The sequence below is a fragment of the Lemur catta genome, chromosome 1 (assembly GCF_020740605.2).
Source record: "Lemur catta isolate mLemCat1 chromosome 1, mLemCat1.pri, whole genome shotgun sequence".
NCBI classification, from domain to species: Eukaryota; Metazoa; Chordata; class Mammalia; order Primates; family Lemuridae; genus Lemur; species Lemur catta.
The window spans coordinates 179,168,097-179,188,218 of NC_059128.1; positions in this window are offsets into that span (position 1 = coordinate 179,168,097).

The window sequence follows — 20,122 nt, forward strand, 5'->3', positions numbered from 1 at the left end:
AATTTTATTTGAAATAAGACATAAAATGTGAAGCTGAAAATTATAATTATTTCCTGCACTTTTTAGTAGTAGAAATAATTTAACACATCATGTTCAAAGAACTTGCCATTTATTCATTCAGTAGATATTTTTCTAAGCCATTTTTATAAACTCATCCTGTCCATACAGTAGCTACTAACCACATGTGTATTTAAATTTAAGTTTATATTAATTAAAACATAAAATTTAGTCCTTCAGTCACACTAGCCACATTTCAATTGCTCAATAGCCACATGTGGCTAATACATACTATGTTGGACAGATGAGAAAACCTTTCTACAATTGCAGAAAGTTCTTCTATAGGACAAAAAGTCTTCTAGACAGTTTGAGGACATAAAAATGGGTTGAGAGCAGGGGCCTGTAGCTAAAGAACTGAAGATACACTGGAGGAAATGAGACATGAGCAAAAACCACTTTAATACAAAACAGTTTCAATTTTACAAAACCAAGTACCACAAAAACACTAGTGAGCACAGAAGACTATATATTAAGATTTGAGTTTAATTTTGAAGAATGATCAAGATTTGTATTTGCATCAGTTGCATGGCTTTAAATTTCTCACTTTATATAAAAAATAAAACCCTTAGAGCAGTAATTCTAGTAAAGTGAAAGTTTATAATGCTATTTGACTAATGTTTCTTCTTCCTTTATAAGTGTTCTTATGTTTTTCCGAGAAACATTTAAGGTGATTTTGTTTTCATCTTAGATTGTTGATATTTGATGATTTCTAAATAACACTTATTTGTTGAATACTCCAGAAATAATGCACTTCTAAATTATTTTAAAGTAAAAATTGCTCTGTTGAAATTTGATGCTTAACACAGTTTAAGAAACAATGAGTATAATGTGTTAAATGCAAAGTCAAATTGAGATCAGAGCTATGAATTTAGCTTACAGAATTTTCCTGAGATGAAAGCATTTATATCAAAAAGTATAAAAATATTTTTTGTTTTGTCTGACTCATCATCTCTCTATATTGTTTTCTCTATCTTTCTTGGAACATAAACACAGCTACTACATAAGTCTAAGAGTTTAAAATGACTGAGAAGCTATTACACTTGGCTATTGTACTAAGTAGCAATACTGACAAGCTCTCATTTAATACAATGGAAAAAGCCTCCCTTAGGTGTCCCAAGGAGGTGTAATAACTTACCAACACAAGGTGGTGCTCTGTTCTTATGAAACAGCCTGTCTTTGATTTGGTTCTAGAAAGCAGAGGTCAAACATCCATACAGGTTGACCAATTTTTTTTGAAGGTTTTAAAAACTGCTAATGTATAATTCTCACTTGAAAACCTCAACCATTTAAAAATCATTCTTAGGAAGCCATCCTAATCATAATTCCAACCACTCCAGGAGGATCCAATTTATCTCATTGTACTCAACAGTACTCATTTTGACGGTAGTAGGCCTTGGATCTCTCCCTGATTGCTTCTTTTCATTTTCTCTGTTTGTGATTCCTTTTGATCAGATAGTTCTTACACTTTCTCTTTGAGTTGTCTCAAGTCTATTGTTTCTGTGAATTGATCAAACTTTTTCCAGGCAAAATCTGCCAAGTTGACCTCCAAATGATTAGAATGACTTTGACTCTCTCTGAATCAATTAATCATTTCTTTATCTCATTTTGCTTCTTACATAAGTATGAACATATATAATATAACATGGATGATTATATAGTTATATATTTACCTAATGACAAATCTCTACTTCTACCCTTCTTCTAGAAAATGCCCAACAGTATAATTTGAAAATGTGATTTATACAGAGTTAACCACATTTAAATAAACTTCTTTGCTGCTGGACAGGGAGCAGGCTAATGCCATATTCTATTTAACAATTTTTTTTAACAGAAGAACAACTAGATATAACTTCAAATACATATATATGTGTGCGTACACACACATAAAAAACACAAAAAATACAAATTATATCTACATCTATATGTAATATGTTGCTAGAAAGAACTAAAGTTATGATTCTAGCATTACATAATTTCACATGTGCCAAATCCTCTAATAAAATGGAATCTGCTCCCTTATGCCACCAGGTAGGCATATATTTATTTTTAATATTTCTCAAGGAAACTTTCTATAACTGTGTACAAATTCTGGGAATTGATCTCAAAATAATTTCAAACCATAGTCTTCTATGCTGAGTCTTATGAAAGCATTTATCTTGTTTAGAAATGGTTAAAAATATCTCAAGAAATCAGATTGGGAGAGGTTGCATATTTCTCAAATGTTTTAAAATCACAAAACAAAAAATTCAAGAAAAGAGAAAAGAAAAGTTTCTACTTGTCTTCAATGGTTTTCTAAAATCATATCTCTAATGGAGGTTTGGCGACATCATTACAATGTCTTAGCTTCAGTTCTTCAAAGAACATGTTGTCCGGCTACTATAGCATTTCTATATTTGGATTAATTAGAAACGGAAATGTGGGTAGCATTGGCTTTGAAATTAAATGTGCCCCCTAACAGGAAAGCTAATTATTGGATTCATCCTGAAGATCTGTTTTACCAGTGAAAACTTAGGTTATTAAATTGAACAATATGTACTCAGGACAAGAAATGGAAATCAGGGCATCCATGGACAGAGCACAGCGGAACCAGTGGCTCTTATGAAACCAGACCTGATATTATTCTTTTGTTAGGAGGATTATTATTGTTAATATTGTCACCTTTATGACAAAGGTTCGAATATGAAGAGTACTTGGAATTCTTAAAAAGCCTCCATTAGTCTATTCAGTACCCTACTTCTAACTTCCATTAACGTATCAGTACCCTACTTCTAACTTCCATTAACGTATCTTTCCCACTGTGTGATTAGGCAGCTCCACCAGAAGCCATAATCTGGACGAGTCAGGGAAGATTTAGGGAGGAAACTTTTCCATAAGCTTGAAAGACAAAATGGTAATTTATCTGGGTTTCAAATGTTTCTTCTCCTTGATGTTTCATTTTCTGAATAAAAGCTTGTAGTGAATAAAGACTATATTCAGAATATTGTGTTTTTCAAACATCACACACACACACACACACACACACACACACACACACAGAGAAACACACACACAAATACCACATATACAAATACAATAATAAAGGTAGTAGGAGGCAGGTGATGGTGAGGAAAAATTTGGCCGTTTAATTATGCTATTTAAATAATGTCAAGTAGAGCGCTAATATCCATGGCCATTTGAAAAACACAGAGCAGTATTTTATCTCGCCAAACCACTAAGATTCTTAGGAACCAGAACAAAGTTTTTTAGAATTAGATCCAATATGCAGCTAATACTTAATAAAGACTGATCTGATGATGCAGATCCTTTGATCACTTTGGGGATGAAGATCTAAAATCTTCAAATCTTGATTCAATAAGGCAGTGTGGAAAATGCTGAAATGCTGGCTAGAAGGGTTTTTATGACTGAAAACCAATATTTGGTCCTCTTTACAGAGCTTAGTGACAAAAGCATGTAACTTCCTAGTGACTTCAGGACCATGCCAATTACCTGCTCTTCCTCCACCTCTCATAGCCCATACTGGGATAATCTCTAGAATCTCCCCAAAAGGAAGAGATAAAACATCTGCTTAGTATATTCCCTATCGATCTTTATTCCCTTTGGGTTCCCCACTGTTCAGAGAGCCTTTAGCCATATTCCTGCTGCATGTTGCAAAGGACCCCTTGCATTCCTTTTAAGATTTTCAAAACATGATGAACTAATAAGGTTCTCAATATGGCATATTTATCCATTGTTTAGGTGAATTAAATTATTTTTAAGTTATGAAAACCATATATTTTCCCTGTTTTACTCCAAATATCATATGTTGAATTCCATAATTGAAAAATTAAAAGTAGTCTATGTGCAAATGTATTTTTTCTCATTGGCTTATGGAGTATCATATTAATATATAACAATTACAAGATATAATTCCTTTATTTTATCTATAAGAAATAGGTCTGGAAAAAATAGAGTGATTTTTTTTTAAGGGACCATATCTCAGCCCCAGGAAATAGGAAAACAGGAATTTTATCAAGATATAGATTCTGGTATGGGCTAGGTAGGGAAAAGAAAAGAAAAGAAAAGAAAGAGAAGGGGAGGGGAGGAGAGGAGAGGAGAGGAAAGAAATGCAACAAGGGAAGTATGCATAGTCTGTTCCACAGAGTCAGGAAAGAGTCAGCATAAACAAGCCTGATGATGAGTTGTAGAATCATTATCCTGTGACTCCTTATCTTCTCTCTGTCTACAAATAACTTCAATGACCGGTATGTAGTAATGACATTGCATATGTATATATATGATAATATATTATGCAGTAATTTAAAATGTATTGGAAATGTTGTGCCATTGGAAAATGTTAATGCTATAGGGGTGATATTATAAAAGGCTTAGTGCAGGAAAATAAGATAGGTGGTATAATCTCAACTATGTAAAAAATTTACATAAGAAACAAAACTACAATATGCCAAATATGGAATATTTCTCTACTTACTTATCTTCTTTACATATTCACCAGTATTTTCTTTTCATATATGTTTTGCATATTTCTCAGTAAGTTTATGTGTTATGGATTAGATCTTTATTTAATTGTATTTTAAAACTGATTATTATTAGCTTTCAAGGGAGTTATTTTCTTTATTTTTTAGCAATTTACTAAACTCACATTTTAATTATAGTAGTTTGGTTTTCTTGGTATGTAATCATGTCATATATAAATAATTATAATTTAATATCATTCATTCAACACTTACCTTGTTTTCTTGTGTGATTAGATAGCTCTTTACCATTTCAAATTTATAATAGTGAGAAAAATACCTCAGATCATGTTCTACCTAAGCTTATAGGTCATGTCCAAAGTTTTATTTGTGTGTTATTTGGCTTTTATTTTGTTTAGCATTAAATTGATGCTTTCATGGGGGAAGGGAGCTACTAATTTTAAGCATGATGTAAACTCATTATTAATAACATTAATTAAGGAATTTGGAGGAGACCATTTGTGATCGTGGGAATTGGGCAATTTTATCTCTGCCTTTTCTCTATATTTGCTGAAACTTTTACAACAGAAGCCTGCCCAGCCTAACTGAGCGGGTAAAGGAAGGACTTCAAGACTATTACAAAATACATTCCAATTTTAGATTACTCTTCTGCATTAGCATAAGGCAGTGTTTTGGCAATACATTTGATAGAATACAAGATTTGCAATACAAGACTTTCTATTGGTGATTCCTCACTTTTCTGTTCTTGGTCCACTGTTTTAAAAGATGGTTTCAAATAGGTTCTTTTACATTCCTCCCTAGTCACAACAAGTTTGGTGGGATCTTGGAATTTCTCTTTTCTGAAAAACAACACCCAAAATGCACATAATGCCATGTATCAATTGCCCATTTTCCTTTACAAGTTTTGTGGAAGACAAAGACACAAAATCTGAATTTTTGCCCAAAGTGTATCTTGGCAAACTGAGTCAGGGTATATACCATTTTACCAAAGGTGGCACAACAAGACTGATAACTGCTAATTTCCAAAGAATGCCTTATAGAATATGCATTTTACAAAGTACATATAATGATTAAGTCTTTGAACAATTCATGGAATATATAGTATGTTCGATATGAGTGAGACTCAAGGTGTGATTCATTTTGAAGCAAGTTGCTCCCCAGCTGTGAACCTGTGAAATCAAACATGCAATGTGCTTCCAAAATATGATGGTCGGATAGGTGTAAGATATACATTCTCATTCCAGAAGGTAGACATAGGAAAGAAGAAAGGACGGACAGGTCCCCAATGAAGTCCAAAACTTAACAGAGCATACAATATTAAGCCTTAAGGCTTGGGAATAATCTTCTTTGAATAATCTTCTCCAACCCACTGGGACAGAGATCCTGCCTTCTGGACACACTAGGGCTGGAATCCTGCTCCCGAACCTTTGCCTGGCAAAAGTTGTCCTGATTTCACAGATTTGCTGGGCACAGCCCATACTGAAGCCCTCACGGATTGGGGGTATTGTGGCTCTCCCCAGTGGAAATCACATTCCCATGCAGGTGGCTCTATGACTCAGGGTTGGGGAGGGGCAGCCCTGCCCCCAAGGCTCTGCTGAGCGTTGCCCTAATGGAGGCTTTCTGTGGTGGCCCACCCCGTGGCCATTTTCTGTCTGGGCCCTGTGGCTCTCTAAGCAAAAGGCAACTGTGTCCACAAAGCTTTTTTGGGCACAATGCACATGGCACCCAGGTTTGCCAGAACCGCAAGTGGGGCAGCCAAGGAGCACAATGGTGGAGTGAGAGGAGCAGAGCCCTTGATATGAGCTGCAGCTGGGCAGTAGCAGCCCTGCTTTTGAGATTGTTCTGACCCCAGGCCCTGGCATTCTAGGCCTGCGATGGCAGAGGCAGCCTCAAACAACTCTGAAATGCCTTAGGGGTCAACCTTCCGTTTCTTAGACAAAAATCACCCTTTGTGTTCCTTTCATGGCAATACAGGCTTTTTCTAGCATTCACCTCAAAACTCTCCCAACTTCTACCCATTACTCAGTTCCAAAGCTTCTTCCACATTTTTAGATATTTGTTATATAGCAGCACCCACTTCTCAGTACCAATTTTATGTCTCAATCCACTCAGGATGCTATAACAAAATGCCGTAAGCTGTGTGACTTATAAACAACACAAACTTACTTCTCACCGTTCTGGAGGCTGGAAAATCAAACATCAAGGCATCAGAAGATTTGCTGTCTGGTGAGTGCCTAGTTTCTAATTCATAAATGGCATCTTTTCCTTGTGTCCTTACATGTGGAAAGGGGCAGGGGTATCTCTTGGGCCTCTTTTATAAGCACATCAATAGGCAGTAGGAGTGGTACATTCCTGGTCTCTGTTCACTCTCTTTACACTCTCCTGAAGCAGTTCAGCCACTCTGGTGGCAGCTCTAAAGGGACGACAGTGATGCAAGTGGCCAGTGGTTGTTATGTACCATTTTCTACAAAGATAGTTAACTTTGGGGGCATTGGATAGTGTAGAAGGAGCACGTACACATCTGTGACTTTACTCCAGTCTGCCTCTTTTCTTTTTGCCTTTACATTAAAGACCCACAATAAATCTAAGGAATTTGATATATAGCAATCTATGAGAAGGCACTGTGTGGCAAAAAGTGTTGTTTATTTATTTGTTTCCCCCAAAGGGCACTGGATCAAAAAAATAACTTCCAGAAACAATGAGACATGGTCAGATCATCTCTCTTCCAATCCTAGCACAAGACATGGGATGCTATTTATCTAGTGTTTCCATCTTTTTAATGAGGTCTCCTCATCAGGGCACTTACTGGGATTTGAAGGAAATTTCTCCACTGATTTCTCACAACAATGCACTGATATCTTGAGAAAAGAAGTTGATTATCATAGACAACCTACAGAATAAGAGAAAATATTGGCATTTTACACATACGATAAAGGGCTGATAACAAGAATCTATATAGAACTTAAGAAAATTAACAAGAAAAAAAAAATCAAACAACCCCATCGATAAATGGGCAAAGGACATGAACAGAAACTCTTCAAAAGAAGACAGAATAATGGCCAGCAAACATATAAAAAAGAGCTCAACATTTCTAATCATTAGAGAAATGCAAATCCAAACCACAATGAGATATCAACTAACTCCAGTGAAAATGGCCTTTATCAAAAAATCCCAAAACAACAAATGCTGGCGTGGATGTGGAGAGATTGGAACATTCTTACACTGCTGATGGGACTGCAAATTAGTGCGACCCCTGTGGAAAGTAATTGGGAGATATCTCAAAGAGCTAAAAATAGAAATATCATTTGATCCAGCAATCCCACTACTAGGCATCTACGCAAAGGAAAAAAAGACATTGAATAATAAAGACATCTGCCCTTGAATGTTTATGGCAACACAATTCACAATTGCAAAGATGTGGAAACAACCTAAGTGCCCACCAATACATGAGTGGATTAATAAAATGTGGTATATGTATACCATGGAATACCACTCAACTTCAAAAAACAATGGTAAACTAGCACCTCTTATATTATCCTAGATAGAGCTTGAGCCCATCCTTTGAAGTGAGATATCGCAAGAATGGAAAAACAAGCACCACATGTATTGGCCATCAAATTGGTTTCACTGATCATCACCTAAGAGCACATTTAGGAATACCATTAATCAGGTGTCGAGCAGATGTGTGCCAGTGGGGGCAGGGGATGGGTGTATACATACATAATGAGTGCGATGCTCACTGTCTGGAGAATGGACACCCTTGAAGCTCTGACTCGGGGGGATGGGGGGGCAAGGGCAATATACATAACCTACAGTTTTGTACCCCCATAATATGCTGAAATAAAAAAATTATAACAAAAAAATAGATTTGCAATAAAATTCCAGGTGGACTTTAAAAAAAAAAGAATCCCAGTTAACAATTGGATATATTGATTTAAAGATAGATATCTAAGATGGAGACAAAAACTGGGAGTCATGGGAATGTATATGGTCATTGACACTCTAGAGACAGTTGAATTTATCTAAGGTGAAAAAGAGACAAAAAAAAAAATAGGGCTGAAGAGGAATCCTATATAACATGAGCCTTTAATGGGCTGCAGAAAGCAATGGAACCAATGAATCAAATTGGAAAGCAACAGCCAGAATAACAGGAATTAAAAATTGGAGGTTGCAGTGTGACTGAATCCTACGCAATACTGTAGAGTTTGAGAAAAGAAAGAAGAATCAGAAATGGCAATTACCACAGGAAGTAGGAAAAAATGAAGACTGGGCTATGTCAAGTGGGACATCACAGGTGTCTGTAGTAAGATCAGCTCGGTGGAAAAGAGAAGTGACTCCATTTTTAGAGGCTAAAGACTAAACAGGAACTGAAGAAGTAAACAGAGAATGAATGAATAGTGACTTTTTGTCTTGTACTCTTCACAGTAAAGAAAAAATTAAATGCTTGACAAATTATTTGATACAACATTGGTACAATGCTGATGATAATTTTCTCTTTGCCAAAAATATAAAAGAAATATAAAAGGCATAATCTCATGGATGCACAAACTATAACAATTTTTGTCCTAATAAAAGCATGGGAAAAATGTTTTAATAAGTGTGTTGTAGGTGATTATTTGTGGCACATTCATAAAAATTATATAAAATATACCATGTAGATCAAACAAATTAAAGTTTACATTCTAAAGCTATGTAATATAATACACAATATACAATGGAAAGTTAGAGAAATAACATAATATAAAACTGCACCTCCTAGCCTAAAATTCTCACACAATATATTTGTTTCTAATTCATTTCATGTGTTAGAGCAAAGGAATAAAAAATTAGTCACCATAACTATTAAGGCAAAATAGAAATAAAGTTCTAACATATTACCAGAGAATTTAGGAAAGTTCAAACAAGCAATTTTGAGAATCCAAGAAAAACCTGGATTTTTCCTGTTCTTTTAATTTAAATTTTCCAAACAGATCATTGAGGTGGCTCCATGATTAGGATTTTTACACTGGAGACAATATTATACAATTAAAACTAGGTATTTAAATTGTATATTAAGATTTGCTTATTTGGATGTTGATGGACTAAGGGATTTCTATTTACAAAAATCAAAACCAAAATGCAACCCTTAACTTGTAACACAGCATCTGGAAAATATGATTTTGCCAAGATTAGAACCCATCTGACCTTTTTGAACTGGTTTTAATCTTTGGGGAATTGCATTTGTTTATCCTTAGAAAATATGACTTCCCGTGTAAGAAGAGAGCTTCTAAAAAGCCAGAAGGATTCTTGAATATCAGGTAGTGAGTTCTACAAGCAACTTTTTCAGAAGTTCGCCATGAATTAATTACAAACACATGGATTTTATCTTCTCTAAAAGAACCAATTGTTTTTTTAATAAGAGGAAATATTGACAAAATGCAGTTTGTTTTGCCTTACATTACATTCTGAATAAAAGTTTTAGAAACAGAAAACATGTATCTTCTCTACTTGAAAACACAATGTGATTTGCACTGAATAACTGTGGTGTATCGCAAGTACAGTCATATACTAGGATTACCTAACATTCTTACAGCACTAAGTTTATAATGAATTTTTAAATTTATGGCATTTGAGGATTTAACTCTGAGTTTCTCCTTTTTTCCACTAACCTGCAAGGTCAATGACATTCTGTAATTGTTAGTTTTGCTAAGGTACAAAGGTAAGTTAGATAACAAACTCTTTGTGTCTACATTTCAATGTAATTTTGTGATTTTTTATTCATCTTTTGGCATTTACATTCACAGAGTAAAATATTTTGTCTTCTGACAAAAATGTTCATAAGACAAGACAGAAATGTCAGTTAAAAAAGAAAAGAAAAAATAATTAAATTGTTCTATGAGAAAATGTCACAGGAAACATATGACTTGACTAAAGGAGGTGAAAAACTGGGAACTACAAAAATTTCCACATTTGCAAATTTGGAAACAGATGTTCTTAGGAAGAACTGTTCTTGAAAGCCCAGGGTCTTCTTGTACTCAGTATCTTCCTTGCAATCAGCTAAATGAAATTGGAATTTTGAAATAGAAGACATGAATTTTAAAAAGACTGCCATTTAAAATGGATTGGTTTACCATGATATAACACTAAAAATAATAGCTACTATTTATTGGGTACTTACTGTGTTACTACTGTGTTAGTACTTCATGGAATTCATATAATAACGAAATAAGATGACCTATTATTTCCCTCATTATACACCCAGGAAAACAGAGGCTCAAAGAAGTTATATAACCTCCTGAGAAAACCATATCATAGTCATATAAGCCAGGTCGGTTGGACATTACTCTGTTGTTTTCAAGTATTCATATGAAAATACATATTTCAGAAATGAGATATTGAGTGCCTCTGGCTGAGCTCATTTATTAGGTTTTATGCAAAATTTGTTTAAGATAGATGGAGGGCTTAAGATTGTTACTGAATGGGTGGTAGGTTAAGTGAGTGGTCTCTGGAAACACGAGTGCCTGAGCTCAAACCCTGGAGCATCCTCTTACTAGTTAGCTCATTTTGGACATGTCACTTAAAATCTACGTCCTCAGTTTTCTTGACCGTAAGATGTGGGCAATGATGGTACTCAGAGGATAGGTACATACAAAGGTACACACAAAGCTCTTAAAACAGTGCATGACACCTAGGTCTCAATTATGTTAGCTGTTACTGCGTTCTGCATATCTCCATGGCTATAATAACCTTCTTTGGTTACATAACTCTTTATATGTTTTTCCTCCCTCTCCCTAGAATTTAGTCAATGCAGTCAGACATCATAATCAATAAACTGATTTCATGAATTAAGGACATTATAGAGAAAGATACTTTTAAAATTTTGGATACAATTCTGACTACTTTTTCCTACAAATATTTTTACTGCTTGTGGTAATATTTATTTTGGAAATTCATTGTGTAAACCTAATTAACAATAAGTTTGTGTGAATATAATATAAGATAATATCCTGAGAAGAACTAGAAACAACTCTTCACGTTCCATAAAAGAAGAGTCAATCAAAATGATACAATCTGAATTAAGCAATTTGAATTCTTTTAAAAATGGCATTTAACTAGTAGACAGAAAGACAAGGAACTGAATCAACTTAGAAACTTCCTGTATTTTGCAGCAACAGTGTTGTGATCCTTCAAGTAAAGGGAGATCATTTTGATGCCATTTTGAGCTCACTGTTCATTGGAGCATAAAAGCAAGAGGTGGGTGGGAGTAAGGCTGAGCTTGAAGTCGACTGGAAAGGAACGCAGCAGGAGGCGAATGGAGCGGTTAGACAGATGGGTGGATGAAAGGACTCAGGCGCACAGAAAGGTGTTCAATGATGACGCAGCTAAGAAGGGGGAAAAGGTTATAAGATGACCCAATTACCACAAATAACTCCAAAATAATAACTGTAAGAATAGGATGCCAAAAAAAAGAGATTAAAGGCTCATTAAAAATATTTTCTGGAATTCCTTTTGCAGCCCTTCTCAGACTAAGCTGTGCAACTATAGTTATCTCAATTGATCTGACAATTATCATACTTTCATATTCTATTAAACATTCAGCATTCTAAATATATAATAAATGCTATGCCAAGGTACTTATGACTCCATGTTTAAGACTCAACGTTTGTTTTCTGCGTATTAAGATTCTGTAATAAAAAGAGAAGACAAATAGATGAAGACACAATCATAAAGGGCCAATATAATAATACAATAACTAAACCTCCCTATCCAGTTCATATGTTTATTGTTGGGCTTATAATTTATTACTTTTTTGTGAGTATATTTCCCATACTAGATAATGAGATCCCTTGAGGGAAAAATTGATTTTATTATTTGCCATATATAGCACAGGACCTGGCACAAAGTAGATCCAGAAATAATGGGGTAGGGAGGGAAAGGCAGAGAAGGGTGGGGAGGAAAGAAGAAGGGAGGGGTGGAGAAGGAGGAGAAAAGAGGGAAATCAGGTATGCGTACACAAGAGAAAATGAATGATATCACAACCCGCTTCCACATTCTATTTTAAGCAATAATTTTGTGGGATACAATTCCATTGAATTTAGTGTCCCATGAGGGGTCAGACAACATAGATAGTGTCTTGCATGTGTACCATACTTTATAATTTACATAGTTCTTTCATATGATTATTTGTTTGATTTTCACAGTAATTCAATGAGACAGAAACCATTTTCTGCCTTCCTTTACAAAAGAAGAAACTGAGGTTCAGACAGTTCAAACGACTTTCTCAAGTGTACTTAGATAATACATAGCAGAGCTAGAACAAAGTTAAAATTTTTTAAGTTCCTAAGCTTCCCAGGAACAGAGTTTAATTTTATTAAATCAATTGTACACAATGGTATGAATTTCTTAACAAGAGGCCTAAAGTTTGTTTTGTACATACCAAGGAATAACAACAACAAACATATATTGACTGCTTCCTAGTTGAAGACAGTGTTCTAAGGGTTTATTTGTATTAGTCTATGTAATAATCTTCACAAAACCCTATTATTTAATATATGAGAAAAATGAGGGCTGAAAGGTGAAGTAACTTATCTATATTCACACAGTAATGGTAAAGCTGAGATCTAGCCATGATTCTAATAAACTATCTCTGTCCTTTTAGTATAAATATGTACTTAAAATACAAGAAATTGTAATTAAATCATGTCATTCTGGAAACTTTATAATAATCTCTGAAGCCAATTATCTGTGTTTTTTGGCAAAGCACTAAGCCTTTTGTATCTGCTTCTTTCCCATGAAATAAGGCTCTATGAGGCAATATCCAAGCTATTCCTGAGATCTATTAATAAAAATCGGGGTTGAAAACCTACACACAATCTTGACAGCACTGGGGTAGTAGTAGATCATGAAAGAAGAAATCAGATTGGAAAAGTCACCATATCAATTAAGAAAACGATAACTCAAAAAGAGGATTGAGCATTAAAAGTAAAATATCTATATATTTAATTACAAATATAATTGTTTTAATGCTAATTATTTATCCTTACATAACTGTCTACAGCCATTTAGCATTGCTTATTTCATTTTCTGTTGCTATAACAGAATTCCTGAGACTAGATAATTTATAAAGAAAAGAGGTTTATTTAATTCAAGGTTCTGCAAGCTGGGAAGTTTAAGAAGCATGGAGCCAAAAACTCTTCATGCTTGTGGAAAGCAGAATAAAATCTCCCCAAGGGTTCTTGTGATTACGTTGAGAGAGGAAGGCAGAAGAGATGATCAAGTAATGCTGTGTGAGAAAACCTGGACCTAGACCTAGACCAGCATGGCTGGCTTTGAAGATGGAATGGAGCCAAGAGCTGAGAATGTGGGTAGTTTCTAAAATCTGGAAAACACAAAGAAATGGATTCTCCTCTAGAACTTCCAGAAAGGAAAAACAGCCCTGCTGTCACCTTAATCTTGGCCCATGGAAACACTGATTAAATTTCTGGCTTACAAAACTATACAATAAAAATTGGTACTGTTTAAAAAAAAAAAAAAAAGAAGCAGTGGCAGCATGGAGCCAGCATCTGCTTGGCCTCTGGTGAGGGTTTTCGTGCTGCATCCCAATATGGCAGGTCAAACGGGAAGCAGACATGTACAAAGAGGCAAAACTTGAGGAGCATCCTGGCTTATAACAACCCACTCTCAGGAAAACTAATCCATTCCTGAAAGAACTAATCAGTCTTGCTGGAGCAAGAACTCACTCACTACCATGAGAAAGGCATCAAGCCACCCCCCAGCCTAGGGGGAGGCCCCAGTGACCCAAACAGCTCCTAGTAGGCTCCACCTCTTAAAGGTTCCACTCCCCGACATTGCTGCACTGGGGACCAAATTTCAACTTGTGTTTTCATGGGAACAAACCGTATCCAAACCATAGCATGGGTAAATCACTTTTGAGAACATATTCGTGATCCTTTATTTCAACCCTGAATGATGCCAGCACTTTGGAGATAGGGCTCTGACCAAGAAAGTAGGTTACAATTAGCAAATTTCAAAGGGAGGTAGGAGTGATATGCTGACATTTCCAATCTGATTTCTTTCTTTTCTTTTCTTTTTTTTTTTTTCCATTTCGGATAGTTTTATTGTCTTTCCTTTTTGACTATGAATGTAATACATGGTCATTGTAGGCTATACATTGTACAGAAATTTAAAAGACAAAAAATATTACCTGTGATTCCACCTCACAGAAATATAACCATTTAAAAAATTTGGTGATAATCTTATAGAATTTTTAATACATCTACATATTTAAAATATATTTGGCTTTCACATTGATCTTAATATGCTTTTTAAATTAATAAACCTATCTTGGAAATTTTTATTTCAACATTGTCTGTAGTTGCACAGTTTCTTCTTTCATGGTCTACTACTCCAGTGCTGTCAAGATTGTGTGTAGGTTTTCATCCCAGATTTTATTATTTTATTATTTTTATTAATAGATGCATCATGGAAGCCGTAGTGACTCTCAGATATGCTGAATGAATTATCTTCATTGAACTCACACCATCTCCAGTATTTCAGACTCTTTTAAGGGTAGTCATACTAAAGCTGCTTTGCTGCTTTGGCTTTTGGAATACTACATTATGTTAATTTTTATTTTCCTTTTCAACGCCTGTGTTTTTTGTATTGATTTCTCTTTTCTCATTTCTCAGATTTTTAATCTCATTTTTTAAAATGAGAATTCTCTAAAGTCTAGTTCTTGACCCTTTGTCCTCTTTTTGCTTAACTGTCCCTTGGGAAACTTGCACAATCTAAATGACTAACTAGAATTTATGAGATTATGAGCCAGATCCCTCCCTGCCTATTATTCCATTTCAATTAGATGTTTCAGCCTCACGGAAAGTTAAATATGTATAAAACCTGAAATAGTAAACTTTTTCCAAACCAGCATTGTATATGGAATGGCTTATATGGTTATCTAGATTGATCTTTAATATCTTTAGCTTCTTGTTCTTCCTTCCACAAGCTAGTCCTTTAGTATGTTTTTAGAATAAACATTGATGGATATAATCACAAAGACATTATTTTCATGTTGTGTTCTACTCTTGCTCTAAATAATTATTTCCAAATCTTTTGAATGAAGAGCTTTGAAGAAAGATCTGATCTTACTTCACCTCACAATTCTTAAAAGATAAGTATTTAGGAAGTATTAAATAAGGAAACAGAGTAATTGGAAGGGCAGTTTGTACTTTCTCTCCTTAGTTAGTTTTCATTTCTTTTACATCCATGTTGACAGTCAAATATAAGGAAAAAGAATACATGGTCTATTGGTCAAAAACCCCTATGGAAGACATTGAAATTAGACATTTATTTCTCTTTCTCTCTCTCTCTCTCTTCCCCTCCCCCCTCCATTGCCCCTCCTCTCTCTCTCTCTCCCTCTCTCTCTCTGGCTAGCCTAGCCTAACTGTTGCATCATGTGTTTTCAAAGTTTCTATAACTATTTAACAATATTGAAGCTTAAGTGATGGACATAAAATTGCCATTATAAAATAGAGTTAGAATAATGCTCACTACCTCAATTCTTGTTACATACCTGACATCAGATTGAGCTCTGAACTCCAAAAGTCCTGGGAGTAGTGAAAGCACATTACTGGAGGAGAATCAGGTATTAGTTCTTGAAAGGCCACAAGCAAGCTGGATGACTTTTTTAGAAAACATACCAAATTCAATGAGTTTCAGCATCCTCATCTTCCAACTGGCGTTTTGGGCCATTCAACTCCCTATACACTGACTAATTCTAGGATGTTTTGCATTTCCACCTTGTTCTCAGACTGATCTCACTCAAACAGAGCAGTGAATGAATACCAATAAAAAATTAAAAGTTGATGTGAAAAGTATTTTCAAAAGCTTCAAATATGAATTATAAATCTAGAGTTATTTGGTGCCTCTACAGAAGGGAATTTAGAAAGATCAGGTAAAGTACATCATTATATGCAGAGCTGTGAGATTGGTCTCAGCTACTTTTAGAACTGCTCTTGAGTACTCAGTAGGAGGAAAGTACTTTTGTATATTTTAAAATTTGTCATCAACTTGAGGATATATTCAATTAAGGTGTCATGTCTCATCTCAAGTGGAAAAACAAAGGTAAAAAGCCTAGTGGTACAATAGCATTTAACAACTGGTAATAGTGTTTCTGCCTGATTTGGTGTAATTACCCAGATTGAACATGCTCAGCTTCAGAATTATAGGCAACCATTAATTATCTGTTCCCTATCCCCAAGTGCATGTATTTTGCCTGAGCTTTTAGGGTTAGGAGTCCAAAGGAAGTACAGCAGCTTGTTTTACTTGAACTTTAGTGTGTGATATATTTCACAAGACTTTTGGGAGAAAAGTAATTTGTCATACAAAACTATTAACTTTAGCTAGTACTGGATTAAGAACAAAATACGTGTATATGTGTGCGTGTGTGTGTGTGTGTGTGTGTGTGTGCCAGCTTAACTCACCAACTCTGTAGACTTCAATGATGTCTGCAAATGAGAATTTTTTAAAATCATATTGTAACACAGCACTTCTCATCTTCTTTCTACCTGTGAAAAAGCCAATTCCTATAAAAACCTGGTGCCTTACAAAAGTGGAATGGGAAGAAGACTATTTCTTCCACTCTGACCCACCCATAGCTGTAAGATATTGAAAGAGAAAGACATAAAGAAAAAAAATTAAGTTCTGTTATATGAATGCAGTCCCTTTTGACATTTTCTCCAAAGACTGCAGTTAAGATTTAAATTGCTGTTCAATTATTGTAAATATCAGACTCATCTTTCATTGAATGCAATAACGAGCCAAGACATGGTAACTTAACTTCCTAAAAATAATGAAAAATTTTGAAGTTTCATTAATTTGTGTCATTGTGGATCTTTTGTAATAGTGTATCCTGAAGTAAAGTTCGTCATCTTTTATTAACTTAAATTCAGGGTCTCCAAGTATAGTTGTACATGTCATACTCTGTACAAAGTTACCTTGCTCAGCAAACATGATTGAGGGTTGAAGTGAGCCTGAGTTTAGCTCTCTAAGCCATGGGGCTGTGACATAAAACTTGCACTATGCCCCATTAACCCTGTAAGAAACAGCTTTTTCTAACTTCTCCACCCAGAGAACAAAGCTTTTCCTAACATACACTCAAGAGCTTCATGTGAAAGCAAAAGGCCTTACTTCTGTTTTTTTTTTTTTCTTCTCTCTAGCATAATTCTCTAAAATTTTTATTACATGATGTCATCTATTAAAAAAGGGATAGTTTTCTCATTTGTCTTTGTTTTCCTACCATCTAGCACAGAGCCAGTCACCAAATAGATACTGGATAACTGTGTATAGTTGCTAAATTAGTGGAATCTGGAGACAATGAAGTAATGAATATTCTAGTTCAAAGCCAAAGCTTGTGCAACTGCAGAACATGCCATTTACATGAAAGACTATGGAAATGACACCAGCTGGACTTGTGCAACACTGTTGTATAGCTTTCCATGGACTCCTAATTTTATAATGGTATATTTTTGAATGTTTTTAATAATAATTGTAGCAATCACCAGGTAATAAAGAACCTTATATGTACACTATATTACAATATCTCATTTATTCTTCATAGTCAGCAATTAAATATATTTATCACTATTTTTTAAATGAATTAATTGAGCCTCAGAGAGTTAAAATTACTTCTTGCCTAAGATCACATAACCAGTATTTTCAGAGTCAGAATTCAAACACAGGTCAGTCTGGGGCCAAGGCACATGAGCTCATAAATTATCTTCTTTTACATAAATATTTGAAAGAATGTTATGATTTTATAGAACTATAGAGTTCTATAAATAATTGAGTTTTAAGGAAATAGATTTGTAATAATCGTTTTATAATATCACAAAGACATTTATGTAATCTTTCAGTTAATGAAATATTGTGTCATCTTAAATTGTGACACACAAAAATGCGCACCAACATATTTGATTCTGCCTTTTGGTGAAATAACAAAGTCCTAGAATATTCATTAAAGCTAGTGTTTTTAACATATGATCACCTAAGGCCTATCTGATTTTAGCTTAGTAGATATTCATTTAGGTAAAAATACCAAAAGGGGGAAAAACACAAGAAATTCTGTTATTGTTATTAGATTAATTTCTATAATATTTTTAAAATATCTTTTTTCACACTATTCCATTTCATTTCATCTCATAGGAGGAAAAAATATTCAGAGAAGACTAGTTATTCCAAAAAGGTGATACTGCTAGTAAGAGGAAACCGATATCAAGGCTTGTACATGGATATGCTTACTCTAAATTAAGAACACTATTTCATCAAGAATATTTTTGAATGCTACAGAACATCGAACAGACTGAGCAAATGAGATATGTTTTCCAATACAGATGCTTTTTTTCTTACTTTTTTATCTTTAATTATATGGGTTCATAACAGTTGTATATATTTATAGGATAGATGTAATATTTTGATATAGGTATGCAATGTGTAATAATCAAATCATGGTAATTAGGGTATCCATACCTTAAGAATTTAACATTTCCTTGTGTTAGGGAGATTCCAATTCCACTCTTTTAGTTATTTTAAAGTATACTATAATTTATCATTGATTATAGTAACTTTGTTGTAGTATCAACAATAGTACATATGAAATAATACAAAACAATATGAAACATTGTTCATTCTATCTAGCTATCCAACCATATTTTTGAGCCCATTAATCATCTCCACTTTATCACCTCCTCCCCACTACCTTTCCCAGCCTCTGGTACCCATTATTCTACTTTCTGTCTCAATGAGATCAATGGTTTTAATATTTAACTTCCACATATGAGTGAAAATATGTGAGATTTATCTTTCTGTGCTTGGCTTATTTCACTTAACATAATTTTCTCCATTTCCATCCATGTTGTTGCAAATGACAGGATTTCATTCTATTTTATAGCTGAATAATATTTCATTGTGAATATGTACCACAATTTCTTTATCCATTTGTCTGTTGATGGACACTTGGGTTGATTCCAAATCTTGGCTATTGTGTATAGTGTTACAATAAATGTGGGACTTCAGATATCTTTACAATATGCTGATTACCTTTCTTTTGGATATATATATATATATAGCAGTGGGATTGCTGGGCCATATGGTAGATAGTTCTATTTTTAGTTTTTTTTCCCCTACTGGCAAATTAATTGATTGAAAGAATACAAGTCATCATACTAACAGAATAAAGGGGGGACATCAAATGATCATATCCATAGATTCAGGAAAACAATTTGATGAAATTCAATATCAATTTATGATAAAACTACTATAAACTAGGACTAGATAGGAACTTCTTAAATCTGAAAAATGATATTTACAAATAATTTTAGCACTCATCATACTGTATTGCCTCTATTCAATATCAGACTGGGAAAAATGTGTAAGAAAGGGAAAAATTTCTCATTCACAGATTTTTTGTAGATTCTCTGTATATATTTATTATTATTTTTTAAATTTCAAAATATTACAGGGGCACAAATGTTTTGGTTACATGGATTGCTTTTGTTCTACTTGAGTCAAAGTTGTAAGTGTGTTCATCACCCAGATAGCATACATTGTATGCTTTAGGT